The sequence below is a fragment of the Drosophila takahashii genome, chromosome 3L, assembly GCF_030179915.1.
Source record: "Drosophila takahashii strain IR98-3 E-12201 chromosome 3L, DtakHiC1v2, whole genome shotgun sequence".
Classification (NCBI taxonomy): Eukaryota; Metazoa; Arthropoda; class Insecta; order Diptera; family Drosophilidae; genus Drosophila; species Drosophila takahashii.
The window spans coordinates 31,212,415-31,225,005 of NC_091680.1; the positions used below are offsets into that span (position 1 = coordinate 31,212,415).

Below are 12,591 nucleotides of genomic sequence, written 5' to 3' on the forward strand. Positions count from 1 at the left end.
ATATTTCAAAAAACACCGAAGCTAGAATTTTTTAAAGTTTTTTTTTTCCGATCCTTCTTATGGGAGCTATAAGATATAGTTGTCCGATCCGGTCGGCTCCGACATATATACTACCTGCAATAGAAAGAAGACTTTTGCGAAAGTTTCGTCCCGATAGCTCAAAAACTGGGAGACTAGTTTGCGTAGAAACAGACAGACGGACAGACGGACAGACGGACGGACAGACGGACAGACGGACAGACGGACATGGCTAGATCGACTCGTCTTGTGATGCTGATATATACTTTATACTTTATGGGGTCGGAAACGTCTCCTTCACTGCGTTGCAAACTTTTGACTGAAATCATAATACCCTCTGCAAGGGTATAAAAATGTGAAACCTTATTAATAAGGGAAATCAATAAGTTAATAATGACCAATAAATAAATAGTTTTTAAAAAATAAAAATCGTTTACCGTGTTTTATAATTTGCACCTGCTAAATCAGAGGACAGTTATATGTTTTGATTCTACATACTACTATGTGTACCTGTACATATATACATGCATAATTTACCGTTGCATACTACCTGAAGGTAACGCCTCGGTTTTTCAATATTTTTTATAACTAATTGCCAGGAAAAACATATAAAAATTGTAAAATAAAATCCCCATTTGACAATCAAAAATAACACAAAAAACGTGTTCCATGAATAGAGATGGTAATTTAACAAGGATGCGCCATATGGGCACTTCCAAAAAAAAGTCCACCAAGCCAAAAACCTTGAAACTTGAATAAAACATATTTCCACATGATTTTGGCCCGATATTAGTTTCTAATTAGTTGGATACTGAGCTTAACTACAAATTTGGAGTATAGTTTGATTATTTTTATGACAAAGCCCACCAATATACGCAAAAATCAGTTTTTGGTAATTTTTTTGTTATTTTTTGGACCTGTCTTCTGTTGTTAATTTATCCTATAGGAATGCTAATATGTGACATTTTTCTGTACTGAATGCTTCATTCACATGCTAAACTATTAAGTTAAAAGCAAAACATCCAGCAATTGAGACATAGAGGTAAAGAAATCCGCTATACAAAACAGTCGGAAAAAATGTCCCGAGCGACATGTCCCGAGCGAATGTGGTTGAAACTACATAAAACAAAAACGGCAAAGAATTTTTGAGTAAAACCAAAAGCATTTCACAGCGACATGTTTGAACAACATTCTAAAAAAATCGCATTCAAATATTCCATCAGAATTCGCTAATTTCTGGTGTTGTATGCACTTCCCCGAAATCCACTTCTATTTTTGTCCCGAGCGAATACGGCAGTTTTTTACCGATATCTTAAAAACTAAAAGTGGTACAAAATCAAGATTTTTACAAAAAATAGAGCTTAGGAAAAGTGAAAAGAAAAGCCCATAATTAAAATTAAAATCCATTGTTTTACAATTTTGTTTCAACTTTAAAGGTGTGCAAATGTCCCGAGCGACATTTTGGAAGTGCCCATATGCAATTTCTGTGACCATGACTTTTTTACCTTTTTTGCTCTTAACCGCGGACGCAGCTTCAAAGGCTGATGAATCTCCTCAGCGCTGCGATAAAAGAATCCGTCGTGAGATCATGGACCATTTCCAAATGTGCAGCCTTCGTGGAAAAGCAGACAAAGACGGCGATATAGCACTTGTGGGGTGCCTTATTTCTGGCCTCTGCCATATGATAGAATGGCCCACAATAGTCCACTCCTGTGGTATGAAAGGCTGGATTGGGATACCCATGACGTGCTCCCAAGTAACAGGCTTCATTCGGAAACATCGGTCTTTGCGGCCTCCAATCAGCCATAACCTTTGCCGTTATGCGGCAAGCAGCGCCTGCGATCCTGCATGCAAATATTTTTCATGATAATAAACGATGATCGCCTTGCTGACTGGATGATCCTTGGGCAACAGAATCGGATGATATGCCTCGTATCAAAGTCCAACGCGAAGTAACCCATCGGAGCCGAGTATAGGCCTAAGCGACACCAGCTCGCTTTCTTGTGGAAACGGCTTGCCCTGGCTAAGAGTCACGCACTCCTTTACCAAGTTAACCTGTTCAATGCCCCTTGAACAAAGTACAGTTCCAGAGTTGATCTCCTCTACCGAAAGTCGACCTTGTTACGGCGCAGATTTGGCTCTGCAATTTGAAATGAACCGATAAATGTATGCAAATACGGGCTGCAACATATCGATAGGGTTCAGGAATTTGCAGTTTGAAAAACTGTCTATGCAAACGGTCCCAATTAGAGCCACAGAACGGCGCTCTGAAAGATCCTTTACTGCGTCTAGCAGGAACGGCCAATTCGACGAACTTTGCAATAGGAATGGAGGCCCGTTCGCCCAAAGAGAATGTTCCAACAATTCTTTCAGGGTATCCTGGAGATTCAATTTAGTGGGAACGTGATGCCAAGTTTCGCGATTCTGTTTGATACAAAAACGTTAAACTCCCTCGGAACTCCACGCCAACACAATAGACGAGTCCGACCAGCAATGAAAGGTGCAATCGAAATCGATGGCTTCCTTGACGTTTACGATTAGCTCAGCCAATAAAAGCCAATAATCTTGGAATTGTTAAGGCCTTTAATGAGGCTACCCTTGACTTGCCACAGAGCAGATGGACTTTCGATTCTCCATTGGTCTCCGATCGCAAGTATAGACACGCTCCATAAGCTGACATGCTAGAATCGCAGAATCCATGCAACTCAACAGCAGCCCTTGGTTGCGTGGAAATTTTATGTTCTATACGACCGATAACTGTGAGGTCAACTCGTCGCGCAAAACCCCGAAAGTTTATACCCGTGTTTTCGAAACTTATTTCTGCGCGGATTTAATCCATTTCCCTGGGACTCATCAGCATCTCCTACAATCAAGCCGCCGCCGCCCCAAGACCATGTTTTATGTAGAAATTACCCTATCAATATTTGTGTTTCCAGGAGTAGAACTAGAAAAAGTACGCGGGATTACAAAAACTGCAAATGTGGTAATATGTATTATTGTATATATTATTAAATGGAGTTAATAATGTTTGGGCATAGTTGCGACATTTCGTAATATTTAAAAAGATTTGGAACCATTCGACACTAAAGAGGGCGAACTGCTGGAAGTCAGCTCCCTTACCAAAAGATACTGCTTTTGGAGGCACCCCCTGTTGAGGACCTAATTGATAACCCTGATTTTGAGCTCAAACCAAATTAAGATTTTAAATTAAACACAGTAAATTTATTTTATATATGGGATTGGTGCGGCTGACTGGGTGTGGTAAAAATCAAAAAAGAGCATAACCGAAATTTTACAATAGTCTCAATATTATACACAAAAAAATTGAGATCCGTATCGTTAAAATTACATTTGCGGGCGGGGGTGGTTTATTTAAGCGCGGTCAAATCCTAAAAATAAGGAAAACCCAAAGTTCACTAGTCTCACTACCATGTAAAAAAAATGAAAATCCATATCTTCAAAATTAGAGCTTATGCCAAAAAAATGGCAATTCATCCCAATGTGCAGTGTAGTCCTTGTAAGGAACTCAAATCTCCCACCCGCATCTTGGATACTAAGGTATATCACGGACCAGATGGACTTGTTCGCGCTGTGAAACTAAAGACATGACGCGATCCAGCACTAAGTTAGGTGTGCATGTAAATAGAAGAAATTTTTCAAATTGGTTATGCCCGATCAAATATTCTAAGTACAGACTACAGCGGAACATATCGGTTCAATAAAGTTTAAAGTTTGAATTCAATTTCATTGTCGGTCGCGTGTAGACGTGTTTTCTTAACGCTCCGGAAAAACAATTATTCAACCAGTCGTAAATTTTCGAAAATTTAGAACAGTGTAGTTTTGCGATTCGCGATGCTAATCGCATATTGTAAACTAAAGTTTAAATTATTTAATTAATTAATCTTTACGCACTAACAATAAACAAATGAGTAAGAATGTGGATAGACGTCGTCTTTCTTTGTCCCGTAACAATGCTTATTTCTCTTTCACGAGTAATACTCTAGAACCGAAAGTGCATGAAAATACAAGTTTACTGACCGCCGAAAACCAGAGAGCTAGTTCTTGCTCTCCCGCCCTGCTTCTCAACGCTCAAACGCCATGGAGTGAGCAATGCAAAACTCCAAACGAGCTTCAGCCACCTAGTGCAACAATAACAGCAACTACGGCCTCTGTCGCCAACAATGCAATAACGACTCCACTCTCTTCTTCTGCAGCGGGTAAAGCAACAAAACAACCAAGTGCAATAATCGGGTCAAACGGCAAAAACAAAGCTACGGTAGAAGAAATAATGACAGGCATGGATCGCTACATAAATATTTCCAAGCGCAAGCTAACGTCCCAAAAAAAAACTGACGGCAATAAGCGCAAAGTAAACCTCGTGCCATTAAATAGAAAAAAAATAGATTTTCCATTCTGGCGGAGCACGAAACAGAGTCTGGACAATTAGCCCCAAGGAAACTGAAGCCGCCACCTATCTTTATTCGGGAGAAGACCTCGAATGCCCTAGTCAACAAAATAGTTGAGCTAGTCGGAAAAGATAACTTTCATGTTATTCCGCTTATGAAAGTGAATATAAGCGAAACTAAACTGCAAACCAAAACTGAAGATGATTTCCGAGCAGTGTCAAAGTACTTAAACGATGCCAAAAAGAATTACTACACGTACCAGCTAAAAAGCTGCAAAGGCTTGCAAGTTGTGCTTAAGGGAATAAAACCCGATGTGACCCCCTCTGAAATTACAGAGGCTTTAGAAGGAAACGGTTTTTGTACAAAAAATGTTATAAACATTATGCTCAAAAACAAGAAGCCGCAACCACTATTCAAGGTCGAGCTGGAGCCAGACAGCAGAACTTAGAAAAAAACCACAGTGCACCCGATCTACAAGTTGCAGTACCTGCTGCATCGTAGGATCACAGTAGAAGAGCCGCACAAACGGAACGGGCCAGTGCAATGCATTGCCAGGAATACGGACACACCTGGGGTTACTGCTCCCTCAGGTCAGTATGTGTAGCTTGTGGAAACTTCCACGACTCCGTACCCTGCCCTGCCATCAAGGAAGACTCTCTCACTAAAAAGTGTATAAACTGCCAAGGAAACCGGAAGTTTTCTTCGCAAAAGCAGGCAGGTCTTCATTTGGCCCTTCAATTACCACCAACGGCGTTTCTTACGCCAGTGCTCTAAAATCAGGCACAGCTCACATAGAACCGAAAATGGATATGGGACATGGGACATCCCCAAAGTGACATGGCAAATATGATGATCACTTTGCATCAAAATATGATGGAATTTATGTCCTTCATGAAAACCACCATGCAAACCCTTGTGCGAACCCAAAACATCTTGTTTAAAATGCTTGCAGCTCAGCAGTCCAAATAAACTATGCCTAGTCTTCGAATAACTTTGTGGAACGGCAACGGTGTTTCACGGCATAAACCTGAAATAAGTCAATTTCTGAACGAAAACCACATCGACGTTATGTTGCTGGCAGAAACGCATCTTACCAGCAAATATAGTTTTCAAATACGGGGATACACGTTCTACTGCACCGATCATCCAGATGGTAAAGCCGTGGCGGAACCGGCACCTTAATTAGAGACCGCATCAAACACCACTTTCGCCAAAGGTTTGCAAAAAATTATTTGCCCGCTACATCGATAAAGTTACCGTTGGGCAACTGCAACCTTGCCATTTACTGCCCACCCCGTTTCGGGACCAATTCGTGGACTTATACTATTCACTTGAAGAGCGATTCATAGCAGCATGTGGTTGCAACGCCAAGCACACACACCGCCTTGTGACCCCCAAAGGAAGGCAACTATATAATGCACTCATCAAAACATGCAACAAACTGGACTACGTTTCGCCAGGCAGCCCTGCATACTGGCCTACAGACCCTTATAAACTACCTGACTTAATTGATTTTGCTGGGACAAAACTTTCACCCATCAGCACCAATCATTCCTTGTGGAGGGCCCACCCAAATCTAAGTGCGCCGGCCGAAACATGAATTCCCATAAGAGACCCTTTAGGCAACTGGGCCAGAAGCGACAAAGACAAAGCTTGTACATTTGGCTTACACCTTTGAAATGTCTTTCAGCCAAACCCTGCAACAAATTCATTCGCACTACCGTCGCCGCCAGTTCGAATCGAAACTGAGACGGACCCAATTCAGTTTCAACCAAACGAAGTCTTTACCGGGATTACACGACTTGGCTGCTTCCCAAAAAAATGAAAAAAATCGGTAATCATAATGATCCCAAAGCCAGGAAAAGATCACACAATACCAGCTTCATACAGCCCGATAAGTTTACTCTCGTGTCTGTCAAAACTGCTCGAAAAATGCCTTTTGACGCGCATAATCCCATATCTGAAAGAGCACAACGTTATTCCGGCACATCAATTTGGCTTTCGAGAAAGCCATGGAACAATAGAGCAAGTCAACAGATTAACAACGGAAATACGGTCTGCATTCGAATATCGGGAATACTGCAGTGCGATATTCCTTGATGTTGCGCAGGCTTTCGATCGAGACTATTCTGCCGGAAACACTCACATGATACTTGAATCGTACCTTTACAACAGAGAATTCGCCGTGAGATGCAACACTACAACATCCGACGATTACCTTATGGAGGCTGGAGTTCCCCAAGGTAGCGCGCTTGGTCAAACTTTATTTCTCCTTTACACCGCAGATATTCCCACGAACGTCCGGCTAACTACTTCCACATTCGCAGACGATGCCGCGATCATAAGTCGGTCCAAATGCCCAATTCAGGCTACAGCACTACTAGCTGATCACCTCGTGGTAGTGGAGAGATGGTTATCAGAATTGAGTATAAAAATAAATACGCAAAAGTGTAAACACATAACGTTTACTCTTAACAGACAAACGTGTCCCCCGCTAACTCTGAGTAACACGCCACTTCCACAAGCTGACGATGTAACGTACCTTGGCGTTCACCTAGACAGGAGACTTACATGGAGGAAACATATCGGAGCTAAAAAAAATTCATCTAAAACTAATATCCAATAGCCTCCATTGGCTCTTTAATGCTCGCTGCCCCCTCTGCCTGGACTTCAAGGTTCTGCTCTACAATTCAACGCTCAAGCCAGTATGGACTTACGGCTCCCAGTTGAGGGGAAACGCGAGCAGCAGCAACATCGACATTATCCAGCGAGCACAATCAAAAATCTTGAGAACTATCACTGGGGCACCTTGGTATGTTCGGAACGACAACATCCACAGAAATCTTGACATTTTGCCCGTATAAGACGAAATATCAAAACAAAATACCACACCAAGCTAACTTCTCATCCAAACCAGCTCGCCAGGGGCCTATCCAGGGTCTCATACCGGACCCGATTGCAACGAAATGACCTTCCAGCTCAGCAATAGTTATTGGAGCCCTTTAATTTCACGTCAGTCATCTTGACTGTCAGATAGCTTTTAAATTTAAGATTTTATATGCTTATTGTTAGTCTCAATTTCGAGAAGATCCAATAAATAAAATGCACATGTAAAAAAAAAATAGAATTTGGCAATCGTTGACAATGCAACCCGCTTAGTGGGTCGTTGTCAGTTGAGAAAAATTAAATAGGTGTTGATCAGAAGATGGATGCCAGACTAATCCCAATGCCTCGGCGATATCCGATCCATCGTGAAATTTGATTAGCTGCTCCTTGTCGCATTCAGACTCTCCTTCCAGGGCTGCTGACTCATTCGAACACCATTTGCGGATTGGAAAGTGGCATCGCGAGAGTAGTTCCTTCCCCTTACGACGAATTTCTCTCACCTTTTCAACTGAGTCCCAACCAGATATTAAATCACCCACATAGAAACCTCTACGAACAATTTTTGATCCATTAGGAAATGATTCCTCCTCATCGTAAGAGAGTTGAAGCATGGCCCTTATAGCCAAGAAGGCAGCTGTCTTGGTTACAAGGCACACAAGGCAACTTTAAAAAATCGAAAGCGAAGCAGTAAATTGATGATTTTTTGTTGAAATGTTGGTTCTGCCAGAAGTAAGTCGTTGAGAGAGCTATCAGAAGTTGATTTAGCAGATCCATCAAAAACAACACGAAGCTTCGTAGTCGTGCTTTATATAAAGAAAATCCAAATTTATACACAGAGAAAAAAACGGAACAATACCAGATTGATATTGTCTCCTCAATTTGTACATATCAATTTTTCCATATAAATGTAATACGAATTCATACCAATATGATAGGAAATCATAACAATTACCCATGTTGATATGAATCCGTAACATATTAATATGAATACTTCAAAGATTGATATGATTTTCATATCAAAAGGGGCATCGAAAAGTATTCGAAAAAATAGTATGGCTGTAAAGTTGTATTTTTGTTGTATTTCTGGTATACAATGGTATTATAACGCTTTATATGCTGTGGTCACACTTACAAGTTGAGCATGCTTAAACGAGCTAATTTTACATTCAAGTTTAGCTAATATACTCGCGTGTAACTTGTCGCGATGGCCCAATAGGTAACGCATCCGACTCTTATGCGAGAGGACCCCGGTTCAAAACCGGCTAAGGCAGAGAAAGTAAAAAGTTTTTAAGTCGCATAATTAACATTTCCTTAACAATATTAAGAACAAAATTGTGGTAAAAAGTTAATATGATAAGATTACTAATAAAAAAAAAAGTTCTGTTGTGTTGTGAGCGGGATTTGAACCCCGTTCCCCCGAGCACAAAATAATATCAGGACCTTGGCCTCTGAGCCATGCCCACATTTTTTTTTTCGTGGCAGAATGCTTTTCTGAGTTAGAGAAAATACAATACAAAATTTTGTAGCAAAATTTGATATGAGATCATAACAATCTTGTATGAAAAATACCTTATTAATATGTTCGAAAATACCAATTTGGTATGTTCGAAAATATCATTTTGGTATGGCCTCATATTGGCCGAAATTGATATGAAAAAATACCCGAATGATGACCAGTTTTGGTATTTTTTTCTCTGTGTACCCGTTACTCGTAGAGTAAAAGGGTATATTGTATTCGTGCAAAAGTATGTAACAGTTAGAAGGAAGCGTTTCCGACCCCATCTCTAAAGATTTCCGATTTTTAGGGGGATACGACCACAGTCTAAAACATAAGAGCTAGAGCAGCCAAATTTTTTCACAGTATTCCATTGGGGGCGTAGGCGCCCACCAAGGTCCGACATGTCCCCCCAGTGGCCCCAGCCCCAATATCCATATTTGGAGCAAAAAATCATTATATTTACTTAAGCTTAGCTTCTAAAGTGGTTGGAATTTCGAAATTTTGATTTTGCAGAATTTTAGGTCTTGACAGGGCCTAATTAGAAATCTAAAAGAAATTTCGATATCCCCCATACATTTAAAATTAACTTTTTGATTTAAAAAATCTAAACCGCTGCTCCGATCGAGATGATTTTTTGGTAAATGGTTATTCTATGGCCCAAATGCTTAAGTTTAATTTTTTAAGTTTTTAACATTTTTTTAAAGTATTTTTAACGAATTTATTTAGATTTCCTAAGTTATTGCGTTGCATTTTGTGGGAGCCCGCCGAGAGAGCGAAACCCAGAGAGCGGATGGCAAGAGAGCGACGGCCGAGAGAGCAGCAGCAAAGAAAACTGTCGATGGTGTGGGGTAGTGCTGTGTGGAAGGGGGAGGGGAAAAGGGCAATTTAAGTTAAATTTGTTTTGAATTTTAAAAACTTTAACTGCTGTTTCGATCAATATGATTTTCGATCAATAGTCAGTCCTGTGGATCAAATGCTTAGGTATTTTTTTAAACAAATATTTTTCATTTTGTAGCAGAAGTAAGAGCCTTATTTAATTTCCACCATGGAAGAAGTTAAAAAATTACTAAAAATTCTGTAAACAAAGCCAAAATGTTTCCAAGTTAAATATCTTAAGTTTCGAACTTTAGCCCAAATACGTATGTATATTTGGATATGTTTTGATTTGTACAATACATTTACAATACAATACATACACACAATATGTGTTTATGTTTCTACTTGAAAGTCGGTAATGTGCTCAAATACAAATAAAATTATTCATTTCCTTTCAGCCAATGCAAAATTTGACGAGTTTAATTTTAATAATTATCAATCAAATGTGGAATCGGAGAATAATAAGTTAGTTCGCTACTTTTGTGTATACAAAGGTTTTGTTTCATTCAAATCCACAAATTTTAAAACAACAAATTACAATTTACAAAAAAGTATACATATTTGTGCGCAAATTAAAATTACATTGATAACATTGTAACTGATAAAAAAATATACAAGTTCACCACTTTTACTTGGATCACATTCATTTTTTAAGTTTTTAACATTTTTTTAAAGTATTTTTAACGAATTTATTTAGATTTCCTAAGTTATTGCGTTGCATTTTGTGGGAGCCTGCCGAGAGAGCGAAACCCAGAGAGCGGATGCCAAGAGAGCGACGGCCGAGAGAGCAACAGCCAAGAAATGGGAAGGGTAGTGCTGCAAGGAAAGGGGAGGGGAAAGAGGCAATTTAAGTTAAATTTGTTTTGGATTTTAAAAACTTAAACTCCGATCAAAATGATTTTCGATCAATAGTCAGTCCTGTGGATCAAATGCTTATGTTTTATTTTTCATTTTGTAGCAGAGGTAAGTACCTTATTTAATTTCCACCATGGAAGAAAATAGAAAATTATTACAAATTTTGTAAGCAAAGCCAAATGTTTCCAAGTTAAATATTAATCTTAAGATTCGAACTTTTGACCAAATACGTATGTTCATATGTATATTTGGATATGTTTTGATTTGCTTATATATATGTACAATACATGTACAATCCCTGTAGTTCTCAAGGGGGCCGGTGGCACTTTCGGGGTAGAAAAGGGATCGACCACCCAGTGGTCCCTTAAGGGTCAATAGGTGGCGTGTGTATTTTTTACAAGAGCAAAAGAGTTATCGGAGAGTGAACACTTCTATATGAGTTAAAAAAATTGTAAAATGAAATTTTTGACAAGTATATAATGATTTTAATAACGAATACAACTTTATTTTGTTTATATAAAAAACAAATTTAAAAAAAGTTAAAATAATAAAATAAAAACTTAATAATGAGATAAAATAAAATAATAAATGATAGAATTTTATTTCTTTTTATATTATTTATATTTAATAATGAGCAATTTAGCTGCAGCAATATTTTTAACAATAGCGGTGGTTCAGTAGCAAAACGTTTTCTTTCCTTCCATAACAAGCGGATTTTATTGGTGCTTAGATATATAAAATAAATATATAAGTACCTAATTTTATATACATAGAACTAAACAAAAATAATATTAGCGAATGTTTTTATTGCCATCGATTATACGATATCGGTAGTCGCAATATTAATCGTAACGGATTGCCATAACTACCCAACCTCGCTACCATCACTAACCCAACGTTTGCGCCAAATTTTGTAAACATTGTATTTAATTTGTCTTATTGTACATTTAAAGTGTTATATTTTGTTGTGATCTGAAGTGTCGTCAACAGGTGAGTAACACCATGAGTTGTGCAAGTGAAATACCTAATAATGTGTGATATTTAGCCATGAACAGCAACAGGCACATTCGTCGATTTGTTAAAGAGGAGAAGAAGAAATAGTGATGCAAAGGACTCCTACGTAAGTCTTTTTTCTTTGATATAAATATTTTAGTGAAATTTTCTTCCTTTTTAGATTAAAGCCATGAGATCGTTGTTGCTGCCAGAAGGGGGTTTAAAAAACTTGCGGAGGGCTCTCACGGATGAGTTTGTTGTGGGATTTAATGTTAAAGGCCTTTCTGGAAAAAAAGCCGTAAACTCCTTTACACATTTCTATGGTGCACTTCACGGTAGGTTATTTTTATAACTGTATTTTTTATAATACACTTAGTTTCTTGATTCAATTTCAATCTATTTACTTAGAATGCCATCTGTCTTTAATCCTATTTCTTTCTGTCTTTTTCTGCTTTTCACTTTTAAAACATGGTTTGATGTAAACAGGCTTGTATAACAAAATCTAAAAATATATATTTAAACCCATGCAGAGGGAATTATAATTTAGTCCAGAAGTTGGTTACGCAGTAAAGGAGACCTTTTCAAACCTATAAAGTAAATCCATTTAACCATGTCCGTCTGTCTGTCGGTTCAAGTTTCAAAAGCGTGAAATAAGTCTACATTTAACTGTTGGTTATTCTTATTTTATATTTATGCTTTTCTAGTCACAATTTTATTTCTGAAAGCTGCAAGGGTATTAAAACTTTGGCTTGCCATAGTTAGTTTCTGTTCTCATTTTATTTTAAAACACTAAAATCTTATTTTTTTTAGATATTGTTTCAGAATCTGGTAATGCAGAAATATTGATTCCCAAGGCAATTCAATTGCAAAAGAAACGATTTTTTTAAAATAAATCCAAATCAAATAATAACAACAATGAGGAACTCAACAAAAACGTGTCAGCAGAGGAATTTGTTCAATAAATATAAATTAAAAAAATAGAAAAATTGTCTACTTATAATACAATAAATTAATTTAACAAAAAGTATTTTTTCTTGGGAAGTTTCATAGCATTCAGCT

At 38.2% G+C, this 12,591-nt stretch overlaps 1 protein-coding gene and 1 long non-coding RNA gene across 4 annotated transcripts in view; one reads left to right on the forward strand and one right to left on the reverse strand.

Moving 5' to 3' along the window:
• Positions 1–12,591, reverse strand: part of LOC108069518 (aminopeptidase N) — a 502,889-nt gene that overhangs the window by 180,619 nt on the left and 309,679 nt on the right. The gene's annotated exons all lie outside the window — the stretch shown is intronic.
• LOC108060452 (uncharacterized) lies at positions 11,028–12,556 on the forward strand. Its single transcript, XR_006412097.2, has 4 exons — positions 11,028–11,529; positions 11,585–11,659; positions 11,714–11,867; positions 12,343–12,556. It is a non-coding gene; the product is annotated as an uncharacterized lncRNA (long non-coding RNA).